A 12,759-nucleotide genomic window follows, 5' to 3' on the forward strand; every position below is an offset into this window, starting at 1 on the left:
GTGTAGTACTGGTGGGGTCCGGTTAGGGCCTTGTTTTCTGGAAGAGCCCAATAGGATGCTGAAAGCTGGTACCCAGGGGAATATATCAAGCTGTTGGTGGGGGGGAGGCACTTAGCCCAAAACCCCATAGGAGACCAGGGAGACTCATGTGTGGTCCAGAGACTACAGGAGGCATAGTCAGGTGTGGCCAAGGACTTTGCTTGGAACATGGAGACAGGTGAACATGGAGACTTGTTCGACTGCCTGCTGGGCAGCTTCCAAAGTGTACTGTTAGGCTTTGCCTCAATAGAAGGTGGTAGGCTTGTGTGTGATTGCATATATAGGTTGAAGAATTAGTGAGAGGTGAAGGAATGTGTTGCCTCCAGACCGTGAAAATACCTAGTGTGTGTTGTGCCTATATGAGTGTAGTGAGTGATTTCATAGTTAGCAATTGTTTTTTGATGGCTAGGAGAATCTGTTGGCCCTTAGAGGACCAGATGATACCCAGAAACTTGACAGATGATGCTGGGCCTTGGATCTAATGGGGAGAAATTGCCCAGCTGCATTGGTGTACGTGGTATTTGAGGATGTGTAAATCTGCCTGTACTGCTTCCTCAGAGGGTCCCCTCAATAATGTCATCAATATAATGCCCGAAATGGCAGTTTTCCATTGTAAGGTATTTAAATTCTGGTGGCAAAGTTTATGTGCTATGGCAGAGCTGTTTAAGTATCTCATTGGGAGCCACATAAATGTATACAAAATCCCTTTAAAATTGAAAGCAAATTGGGCCTGGAATTCTTCTGAGATGCAAACAGAATAGAATGTATTAGTTAGGTCAGTGACCATGAAGGACACTCTTGGGCCTGTTGTGTGTCAACAATCGATTCTATAGTATTAGGAATTGGAGTCTTAATGGGGGAACCTGAGCATTGAGGTCTCAATAGTCAATGGTGAAGCACCATTCATTAGTGACTGGCTGAAGTACTGATCAAATGGGGCTGTTGAAAGGTGAGATTGTGGGCCTGATGACTCCCATATCAAGCATATCTTTATCAACAGGGCGTAGACCTCCAATACCCTGTTTAAGTTGATATTGGGGGATATTTACTGATGCGGGGTAGGTGAGCTGAGGAGTCAAAAGAAAGATTTCTTGGACTCTCAATGTCTGGCAGTGGTGCTCTTTCATTCAGAGAATACTGTGGAATAGCATGGGGACAGGGCCCATGGGCAGTCAGAGCTGATGCTGCAAACATGGGTTGAGAGTAGGGCTAAATTTAAGGCATAGGTATGTGAGTTATCTCTTTACAAGACAAAGAAAAGAATATGTAAAAAAAGTTGTTAAAGTGGTATCAGTGCAGGTGCGGTCTGGTTATTGAGTGGTCCCACAATTTTTAGATAAGAATGAAACCGGATTAAGTAAATGGCTGAAGCCACCACCTTAAATATTATTTTTAGCTAAAGACAAAGGAGGATGTTGGGGGTAGAGGGGGAGTCCATCATGGGAGATTACCACACAAATACAGTAAACAAGATGCAGATTTAAGTCCTTGCCTTTGGCATTGATTAAGAGTTTCTAGAGATAATGTCATCCCCTTTCTTCCTGGTACAGAGAGGAAGACACCTTTACAGATGGAGATTTCCTTTACAATGTAAATGTCTCTTAACAAAGGGTAAGTAAATTCTACTCCTCAGAGCCTCCTTCCCGTCTGCAGTTTTTAAAAGTAACCAGTCTAAAATAATCTTCATTATTTATCATCTTTACCAGAGGAGGAAGAGTCATCAGTGTTTATTTGGCAAGTCCCACCAAGGAAGCCAAGACCTTGGGTTTGTTTCATGTGCACGATGTCGTGTCAATGTATCTATGCCTATAATAAGGAAAGAAAGAGCCAAGGGGGCCACCACCAGAGAAAGTCATTTGAGGTGAATGGTCCCAATAGTTATATCAGAATGGTTTTGTACACCTTGATTGTTTTACCAGCAATGCCCTGTAGGTAGAAGGGCTTCTCCTTTGGGAATTTAGGGGAACTGCCTGTGTCAAATAGGGCCAAAAATAACCACGTATTTTTATTTCTCATTGGACCACCAGAGTGGTATAAGAGTGATTGTCCCCAGGAGATGGGACAAGTCTCGCGAGTCACCAGTTTTCTAGGGTAAGGGCTTAGGTGGCTGCCAGACCTGGAAGTTAGGGAACGGGGTAGAGGGAGTAGCAGGGACTGGGTTGGGGCCAGAAGAGTTAGAGGGCATCTGTGTGGCAAGAGAATGGACAGTAGAATGGGGCTAAAGCTGGGAGAACACTAGTTTTAGGGCTTGGAGTTTACAGACTGGCTGTCCAGATATCAAGTAGTCAGGAACCCTGAGATTTCATAATTCCCAGAAGAGATTTGCCTCTGTATTCCCATAAGAGTCAAAACTAGGTTGGGGATTTATTGAGGAGGAAGTGGGGAGCTCCTTTTGTTGAGAGAAATTTGCTTGAGTGGGACCCCTCTGGGGCAGCAGGAGTAGAGGGGCATAAGTCTGGAGTATCTGGGCACCTGGGTGAGATCTCCTTCATGTCTAGCAACCATGTTAACACCCTCTAGCACTTTTGAATGGTTTTAGCAGTCCCAATAAATTGTTGTAGTGCTGTCCTGTAACTAGAGGGAGTGCCTTGTAAAAAAAAAATTCTCTGGATTCATGGTTAAATGGTGCCTCTTCAAGATTAGAAACAAAGAGATGGTCATTTGGGTCACTATGATCATAGAAATGCTAAACCCATTGAACTATGTCAATTTTGTGCAGCAGAATATGGGCCTCATCTAATGTTTTCCATTCACTGTGAGCCTTACCAGTGATTACTGTGATGAAATCAGCCCAGCGCCAGGCAATAAATATTCAGGTGAGGAGAGCAAGGGCCTTGGTATGAATATTGGTGGCTCTAGGGGCCATCGATTTCCTTTCTTCCTCTTCCTTCTCACTAGAGGCCTTGATAACCCTTTTGGCTTTTCCCCTGGTGGCAGGGGTGTCTTGTGCATTTCTTTATTCTACCCTGTTCAGGGGAAAGCTGAGGGTTCTCAGGATCTGTGGTATCTTGGAGGAAACGAGCATATAGCCTGGATGAATCTTTAAGAAGGTTATGAATTTTAGGATCTTCAGAGGTACTGGAGAGTTGACGCATTTTGCAGGAGTGAGTAAAAATTCAGATCCCATTCCAAAAACCCACAACAGCCAATCAGCTCCCTTCTCTCTTTCCTGCTGCATAAAATCTTTAAGGAAGGTTTGAATTTCAGTTAAGGTATAATTTCTGATTTCAGGTTTTTTTTTTTTTTGAGGAAGACTGGCCCTGAGCTAACATCCATGCCCGTCTTCCTCTACTTTATATGTGGGATGCCTACCACAGTATAGCTTCTGCCAAGCAGTGCCATGTCCACACCCGGGATCTGAACCAGCAAAACCCGGGCCGCTGAGAAGCGGAACACGTGAACTTAACCACTGTGCCACCAGGCCGGCCCCTGATCTCAGTTTTTACTTTCTAATTTTCTCCTGTTACCTTGACCTTACATGTCATTACTGGGGAAAATTTGTGGAAGACATCCCTGTGAGCCCTTTTCATATGTGGCTGCCTACCTTTCCAGGGTGTCCCAATTGACCTTCCTAGGACCAGAATTTCCCTCCTCTAGCACAATACACACAGGATCTTTGGGAAAAGCCCCAAGGCCTCTGGAGTGTAAGGCCAAAGACTTGGCATTATGGTATGCTGCAGCACTAAGCAATGCCCAGGAAGCTTCCACAGAGGCTTGAGTTTGTCAAGAAGCTGGTGAACCTCCTTGGGGTTTTACAAGGTGCTGGTACAAGGTGTTCAGGACATTTAGATTTGTTCAGTAATTTTTTTGGAACATTGGACCAGAGATTGGACCCATAATATCCTATAAGTCAGAGGACAAAGAGCAACAGAAGGGAGAGAGGCAGCCACACAGGGACCACAGGACTTGGCTGTATTTCCTCTTTCACCGTGCCCTTAATTTCTTGTCGTAAGGCTATTTTAGTCATGTGGATTTGGACACACTGTCCCTGCATGACCCACCAACTCAGTGGTCACAGGAGGAGGTCTCTCTCCTTGCCTATGGGAATATCCTTTCCCTGTGCCTTTAACCTGAAGCCTCACCTAGGACAGTGATATTAGCTTCGAGATCCAGGTCACCTTCCTTAGCATTCTTTCCTGAGGTAGGGAGGACCCCCATATATATATAAATAGTCAATTAAGGCCTCTCTAACTATTGCTCTGTCTCATTAGACCATATGACCTTGATCATGCTGCTCTGAGGACAATGTTAAATTATTATGGCAGTAGTGACATTTTAGGATGGATACTGCAGGCAGCACATAGCAGAAGAAACATGCAGCAGGGCATATTAGCACAATGAGCCTCCAACAAACAACACTGCCTTGCCAAATGGTGTTACCACCTCGGTTGGCCAGTTAGAAAGCCAGCTGCAGCTAAAGAGCATTCCCCTCAGTTAATTGCCAAGCATAATCATGCAATCCTGCTAACTACATGTTCATTGTTGTGTGGGTCCCAGCCTATTGATAGCAATGCTATCAGCTAGGAATGCCTAAGGCACTTGCCTGGGCACCCCCTATTACTGGTAGTGAACTCTCACAGACATTTCCCCAACCAGAGCCAAGGTTGTGCCTGGACAAGCCCTTGTGGTTGTTATTATGGTTGCAAGATGCACTTCAGCAAAACCATCAGGGAACTTCCAGGAACAAGATTTTATTGCTCATAGATCCTAGAAGGTACACAGCATGCCCAAGGGCCACACAGTGAGGTTGTGGGTAGAAACAGAGAGAGTGCAGACCTGGGGCTCTGCCTTTATTAGGTTCAAGGGTGAGTGTCTAGGGTTTCACAAATTCATTCTTCATTGGTTAATTTAAAGCATCAGAGCAGGTATTAGGACAAGGGAAAGGGGGAAACGGGGTCACTCAAATGGTTGGTTATCAAGATTACCCAGGACTTTCTGAAAGAGTACACTTCATGGGCTCAGAAGGCCTAATCCTTATATGATTGTTTTGTTAGTAACTATGTGATACAGTTGGCAATATGGATGTGTTTTGAAATAGATGCCTTGCCAATCAAAAGCGTAAAGTCAGGCAGTTACACTGCACTTTTCATGAGATTATTAACCGTTTGTATATCTTCTTTGGAGAATTGTCTACTCAAATTCTTTGCTCATATTTTAATTGGGTTTTTTACCATTTTATTGTTTAGTTGTAAGAGTTCTTTGTATATTCTGGATATGAGGCCATTGTCAAATATATGATACACAAATACTTTCTACCGTTCTTTGGGTTGTCATTTTACTTCTTGCTAGTATTCTTTGATGTACAAAGGTAGTTTATTTTGATGAAGTCCAATTTATCTATTTTTCTTTTATTGCTCTTGCATTTGGTCATATTTAAGAAACCGTTGCCTAATCCAAAGTCATAATAATTTACAGCTATGTTTTTGTCACAGAGTTTTACAGGTTCAGGTCTTATGTTTAAGTATTTAATTTTGAGTCGATTTTTGCATATGTTCTAAGACAAAGGTCCAACATAATTTTTTTTTTTCTGCAGGAGGATATCCAGTTTTCACAATATCAGTTTTTGAAAAGAATATACTTTCCCCATTGTGTATTCTTGGCACCCCAGTCAAAGATTAGTTGACTGTATATGTGTGGGTTTATTTTTGTGCTCTCTATTCTGTTACATTTGTATATGTGTCTATTTTTAAGCCAAGACCATATTCTTTTAATTATTGTAGTTTTTCAGTAAGTTTTGAGATCAGGAAACGTTAATCCTCAAACTTGGTTCTTCTTTTCAAGATTGTTTTGGCTATTCAGGGACCCTTGCATTTCCATACAATTATTAAAATTTTCTATTTCTGCAAAAAAAAAAAAAGATTTGGAATTTTGATAGGGATTTCTTTGAATCTGTATGTTAACTTGGTAAGCAGTGCCATCTTAACAACCTTAAGTCTTCTGATGCAAAGACATGGGATGTCTTTCCATTTATTTAGGTCTTTAATTTCTTTCCACAATGTTTTGTAGTTTCAGTATACAAGACTTAAGCTTTCTTAGCTAAATTTGTTTCTAAGTAGTTTATTCCTTTTGATGCTATTGTAAATATAAGTGTCTTCCAATTAAATTTTTGGATTATTCAATGCTGGTGTATAGAAATAGAATTAATTTTTTTATGTTGATCCTGTATCTGCAACTTTAATGAACTCAGTAGCTCTAATAGTTTTTTTCTGTAGATTTATTACATTTTTCTGTATACAAGATCATAATCTTAACAAATAGACATAAGTTTATGTCTTCTTTTTCCATCTGGATGCCTTTACAGTCATGCACCACATAACAATATTTCAGTCAATGATGGACTGCACATATGATGGTGGTCCGGTAAGATTATCATGGAGCTGAAAAATTCCCATCATCTAGTGATGTCATAGCTGTCATAACGTCACAGTGCAATGCAATACTCACATTTGTGGTGATGCTGGTGTAAACAAACCTACTGCCCTACCAGTCATATAAAAGTATAGTACACAGAATTATATACAGTACATAATACTTGATAATGAGAATAAGCAACTATGTTACTGGTTTATGTATTTACTATACTATACTTATTTTTTTGTGAGGAAGATTCTCCCTGAGCCTACATCTCTTGCCAATCCTCATCTTTTTTGCTTGAGGAAGATTAGCCCTGAGCTAACATCTGTGCAATCTTTCTCTAGTTTGTGTGTGGGATGCCTCCACAGTGTCGCTGATGAGTGGAGTAGGTCCACACCCAAGATCCAAACCTGCGAATTCCAGGTCACTGAAGCAGAGCATGCAGAACTTTAACCACTCAGCCATGGGATCTGACCCCTGTACTATACTTTTTATCATTATTTTAGAGTGTACTCTTTCTACTTATAAAAAAATGTTTAGTGTAAGACAGTATGCTGTGTTATGCTAGCAACAGCTTCATATATCTCATGTTTACTACATGTCTTCATTGTATCATTTTCTCTTATGCTTGATTTAATCTTGTGCTGTTTTGTTCAGCATGGCCCCTAAGCATAGAAAATCTGCTGCAAATGTTGCCAGTAAGAGGCCATGTGGAGTGATTGATATGGAAATGAAATTAAGCATGATTAAGGACTACAAAGGTGGAAAATCAGTGATGGTTATTGCTCACCAATCAGGCAAGTCTCATTTCACCATAGCTACAATTTTGAAGAACAAGAATAAAGTGATAGAAGCTGCTAAAAGATATGTTTCATAGAAGGCAATAAGAGTAACAAAAAATTCGAGAAGGGCCTGTGTCAGGCATGGAAAAACTTCTGATGACCTGAATTGAAGACCAGACACAGAAATGTGTCCCTCTCACCATCATGAGAATCATGGCCAAAGCAAAAAGTTGGTTTGCAACGTGGAAAGAAAAGACTGGACCCGACAATGATATTGAATTTACTGCTAGCTCTCGATGGTTTAAACAATTCAAGAATCGTTATTCATTGTATAATGTGAGAGCAGTGAGTCTATGAGTGCTGGTGTGAAGATGGCTGAAGAATTTTGGGAACTCTAGATCAGCTGATTGTGGAGAAAAATTACTTGCCAGAGAAAATATTCAATATGAGTGAAATCTCCCTATTCTGGAAACAAATGCCTGAAAGGACTTTCATCCATAAGGTGGTCAAATCAATGACAGGTTTCAGGCCTTTTAAGGACAAGATAACAGTCTTGCTTGGGGGCAATGTTGCAGGCTACAAATTGAAACTCTTTGTGATCTGGGACAGTGAGAACTCCAGGGTCTTCTAGAATATCAATAAGCACTCACTGCCAGTGTGCTACAGGATAAATAAGAAGTCATGGATGACCTAGCTCTTCTTCCAAGATGCTCTCTTCAGTTGCTATGCCAGTGAAGTGGAGAAATACTGTTTGGAGAATAACATACTTTTCAAGATTTTGCTTATTGTTGATAATGTTCCTGGACATTCTCCTGTTGTTGGTGATCTTCATCCCAATACCAAAGTGATGCTTCTCCCTCCAAACACCACCTCTTTGATATAAGCAATGGATCAAGGAGTTATAGAAACTTTTAAGGCCTACCTTTTACCTCCTACCTGAGGAGAACCTATGCCTGGGCTATTGCTGCAACAGAGGAAGATATTGATGCAATTCTGGAAGGATTACAACATCTATGACTGCATCAAGAATCTTGCTTTGGCTTGGGGTGATGTCACCAAGAAGTGTATGAATGGCATCTAGAAGAAGAGACTCAAGAGGTACTTCCATGACTTCAAAGGATTTGCCAAGGATGGGGAAATTGCAAAAATCAACAAGGCTGTGGTTGAGATGGCAAACAACTTTAATCTGGGTGTGGGTGAGGATGACACTGAGGAGCTCTTAAAGGTGGTTCCTGAGGAATTGACTAATGAGGAGTTGTTGGAACTGGAACAAGAAAGCATAGCTGAAGAGGCAAAAGAAAAGGAAAGTGCAGGAGAAGAAAAAGAAGGAGAACTCCCAAGAAAAGTCATAGTGAAGGGTTTAGTAGAGGCTTTTGCAGACCTCAGCAAGCTCCTTAAAAAGTTTGAAAACATGGGCCTCAACAATGAAAGGTTTTCATTAATAGAGAAGACTGTTCATGGTGCATTATCTGCTTACAAGCAAATCTGTGATTAAAAAAAAAGAGAAACAAACCAAGCAAACCACCATGGACATAGTTTTGAAAAGCATGATACTTCCTCAAGAAGAGCCTCAGACAGGTCCTTCCACAGATATTCCAGAAGAAGACATTGTTATCATAGGAGATGACAGCTTCATGTATGTTATTGCCCTTGAATACTTTCCAGTGGGACAAGATGTGGAGGTAGAAGACAGTGATATTGATGATCCCAACCTTGTGTAGACCTAGGCTAATGTATGTGCTTATGTCTTTGTTTTTAATAAAAAAGTTTAAAAAATAAAAGTTTTAAAAATGAAAAAGCTTATGGAATAAGAATATAAAGAAAGAACATATTTTTGTACAGCTGTACACTGTGTGTTTAAATCAAGTTGTTATAAAAGAGTCAAAAAGTTAAAAAAATTAAAAAGTTTATAAAGTAAGAAAATTACAGTAAGCTAAAGTTAATTTATTATTGAAGAAAGAAAAACAGGGTCAGCCTGGTGGCGCAGCAGTTAAGTTTGCATGTTCCACTTCAGCAGCCCAGGATTCACTGGTTCAGACTCCAGGTGTGGATCTATGCACTGCTTATCAAGCCATGCTGTGGCAGGCATCCCACATATAAAATGGAGGAGGATGGGCACGGATCTTAGCTCAGGGCCAATCTTCCTCATCAAAAAAGAGGAAGATTGGTGGGAGATGTTAGCTCAGGGCTAATCTTCAAAAAAAAGAAAGAAAAATATTTTTTATAAATCTAATTCAGCCTAAGTGCACAGTATTTAATAAAGTCTATAATAGTGTACAGTAATGTCACAGGCCTTCACATTCACTTACTACTAAGTCTCTGACTCACCCCAAGCCACTTTCAGTCTTGCAAGCTCCATTCATGGTAAGTGCCCTACACAGGTGTACCATTTTTTCTTTTATATGTTATTTTTACTGTGCCTTTTCTACGTTTAGACACACAAAGACTTACAATGTGTTACAATTTCCTACAGTATTCAGTACAGCAACATGCTGTATAAGTAACCTGGGAGCAATAGGCTATACCCTATAGCCTAGGTGTGTAGTAAGCTATACTACCTAGGTTTGTGTAAGTACACTCCACGATGTTCACACAAAATTCCCTAATGATGCATTTCTCAGAACTTATCCCTGTTGTTAAGCAATGTATGACTGTATTTCTTCTTCATGTCTGATCACCCAGGATAGAATTAGATGTACAATGTTAAATAGAAGTTGACAATAGTGGACATTGTATTATTTCTGATCTGGGGGCGAAAATTTTCAAGCTTTACCATCAACTGTGATGCTCTCTCTGGGTATTTAATTGATGTTCTTTAACAGTTGAGGAAATTCCCTTCAACTCTCTTTGTTGAATTCTTCTAAATCATGAAACAGTGTTGAATTTTAAGTACCTTCTGCATCTATTGAGATGACTTGAAGTGTTTTTTCCCTTTGTTCAATTAAGATGTCTATGACTTTGACTCATTTTCATATGTCAAAGCAATCTTTCATTCTCGGGAAAAATCCCTCTTGGTCATTGTGTGTAAGCCTTTTAATATACTGCTAGATTTGGCTTGCTAGTATTTTGTTGAAGACTTTTTATCTATGTTTATAAGGGTTATTGGTCTGTAGTTTTCTTTTCTCCTAGTGTTTTTTTCTAGCTTTGGTATCACTCTATAATAGTAGTAGGAGTCTTCAGTACCCCACTTTCAATAATGAATACAAAAACCAGGCAGATCAATAAAGAAATATAGAATTTAAACAACACTATGTATCAGCTAGTCTTACCAGATATATATAAAACATTCCATCCAATGAGAGCAGAATACCCACTCTTCTCAAGGCCACATGGAACATCCTCCAGGATAGACCATGTGATAGGCCACCAAACGAGTTCCAACAAATTTTACAACAATGAAATTGCAGAAAGCATCTTTTCCAACTACAGTGGAATAAAGCTAGATATCCATAACAGAAAGAAAACTGGAAAATTCACAAATATGTGGAAATTAAACAGCACATTTTTTAAAAAAATCAATAGATAAAAAAGAAATCACATGAAAAACTTGAAAATATTTAGAGATGAATGAAAAGAACACAATATATCAAAGCTTATGGAATACAGTGAGGATAGTACTCAGAGGAAAATTTATAGCTGTAAATGTCTAATTATAAAGCAGAAAGAACTCATATCAATAACCAGATTTACATCTAAAGGAACTAGAAAAAGATGAGCAAACTAAACCAAAAGATAGCAGAAGGAAGAAAATAATAAATATTAGAACAGAGATAAAATAGAGAATAGAAAAATAATGGAGAGAACAAAGGAAACCTAGGTTGTTTCTTTGAAAACATGAACAAAATTTGCAAACATTTAGCTAGACTGACAAAAAAAAGAGAAGGTGCAAATAACTAAATTCATAAATGTCAGTGGGTACGTTACCATGAACATTACAGAAATAAAAGGAGTCATAAGAATATACTATGAATAGTTATGTCAACAAATTAGATAACTCATATGAAATAGGAAAATTTCTAAAACCACACAAATTACCTAAAATGATTCAGGAAAAAATAGAAAATCTCAACAATATTATAACAAGTAAAGATGTTGAGTCAGTAATCAAAAATCTTCCAATTAAAAGTCCAGCACTAAATGGCTTCACTGGTGAATTTTACCAAACATTTAAAAAGAATTAACATCAATCCTTGTCAAACTCTTCCAAGAAATCAAAGAGGATAGAATACTGCCTACCTCATTCTATGAAGCTAACATTACCGTGATACTGAATCCAGATAAAGACACCACAAGAAAACAAAATATGGACCAATATCCTTTATGAATACAGATGCAATAATCCTCAAGCAAATAATAGAAAATCAAGTCTAACAGCATATTAAAAGAAATGTGACAAAATGGGATTAATCCCAGACATGCAAGTGTGGTTCAACATAAGAAAGTAAATCAGTGTAATACAACACACAAGAAGTCAAAAGGAAAAAACACAATTGTCTCAATTGATGCAGAAAAAGGCATTTATTTGACAAAATGCAAAACCTTTTCAAGATATAAATTCTCAGAACACAAGGAATAGGAGTGTGCTTCTTCAGCACAGTAAAGAGTATTTATCAAAAACCCACAACTAACATCATATTCAATGGTGAAAAAATGAAAACTTTCCTTCTAAACTCAGGAGCAAGAGAAGGATGTTCATTTTTATCACTGTGCTATTCAACATTTTAAGTTCTAGCCAGAGAAATTAGACAAGAAAACGAAATAAAAAGCATCCAAGTTGGAAAAGAAGTAAAACTATCTCTCTTCTCAGATGACACTTTCTTATATAGAAAAATCCCAAAGACTTCAAAAGAAAGCTACTAGAGCTAATAAATCCAGTATAGTTGAGGTGTGCAATATCAGCACAAAAAATCAGCTGTGTTTCAAACACCAGCAATAAACAATCCCAAAAGGAATTTAAGAAAGCAATCCCATTTATAACAGCACTGAAAGATCAAAATGCCTAGGAATATGTTTAACGAAAAAGGTGAAAGCCCATATACTGAAAACTAGAAAACATTGCTTAGCAATGTTAAAGACCTAATATATGGAAAGAAATCCCACGTTCATGGCTAGGAAGACCTACTTTTGTTGAGATGTTAATACTACCCAACTAATCTGCAGATTCACACAATCCCGGTAAAAATTCCAACAGTTTTTTTTTTTTTTTTTTGCAGACATGGAAAAGCTGACCCTCAAATTCATATGGAATGCAAGGGGCCCCAAATTGCCCCAAAAATCTTGGGAAAGAACAAAGAGAACAAAGTTGGAAGACTCTCTCTTCCCAGTTTCAAAACTTATCACAAAGCCGTTTCAATCATAACAGCGTAAAACTGGTGAAAGGATAGAAATATAGGCCAATAATATAGAAATGACAGCCCAGAAATAAGCCCATACATCTGTGGTCACTTATCTTTTGACAAAGGGTGCAAAGTCCATTCAATAGGTAAATAACAATGTCTTCAACAGATGGTGCTGGGATAGAAAACTGGGCTTCCACGTGCAAAGTAATAAATTTGGACCCCTATCTCATACGATATGCAAAAAT

General features: G+C 38.9%; 1 pseudogene; it reads left to right on the top strand.

Annotated features, from left to right (window-relative positions):
* The first annotated feature begins 8,701 nt into the window (after window positions 1–8,701).
* Window positions 8,702–12,759, top strand: part of LOC139042607 (uncharacterized) — a 39,960-nt pseudogene continuing 35,902 nt past the window's right edge.

Source organism: Equus asinus, chromosome X (assembly GCF_041296235.1).
Source record: "Equus asinus isolate D_3611 breed Donkey chromosome X, EquAss-T2T_v2, whole genome shotgun sequence".
In the NCBI taxonomy this organism is placed as follows: domain Eukaryota; kingdom Metazoa; phylum Chordata; class Mammalia; order Perissodactyla; family Equidae; genus Equus; species Equus asinus.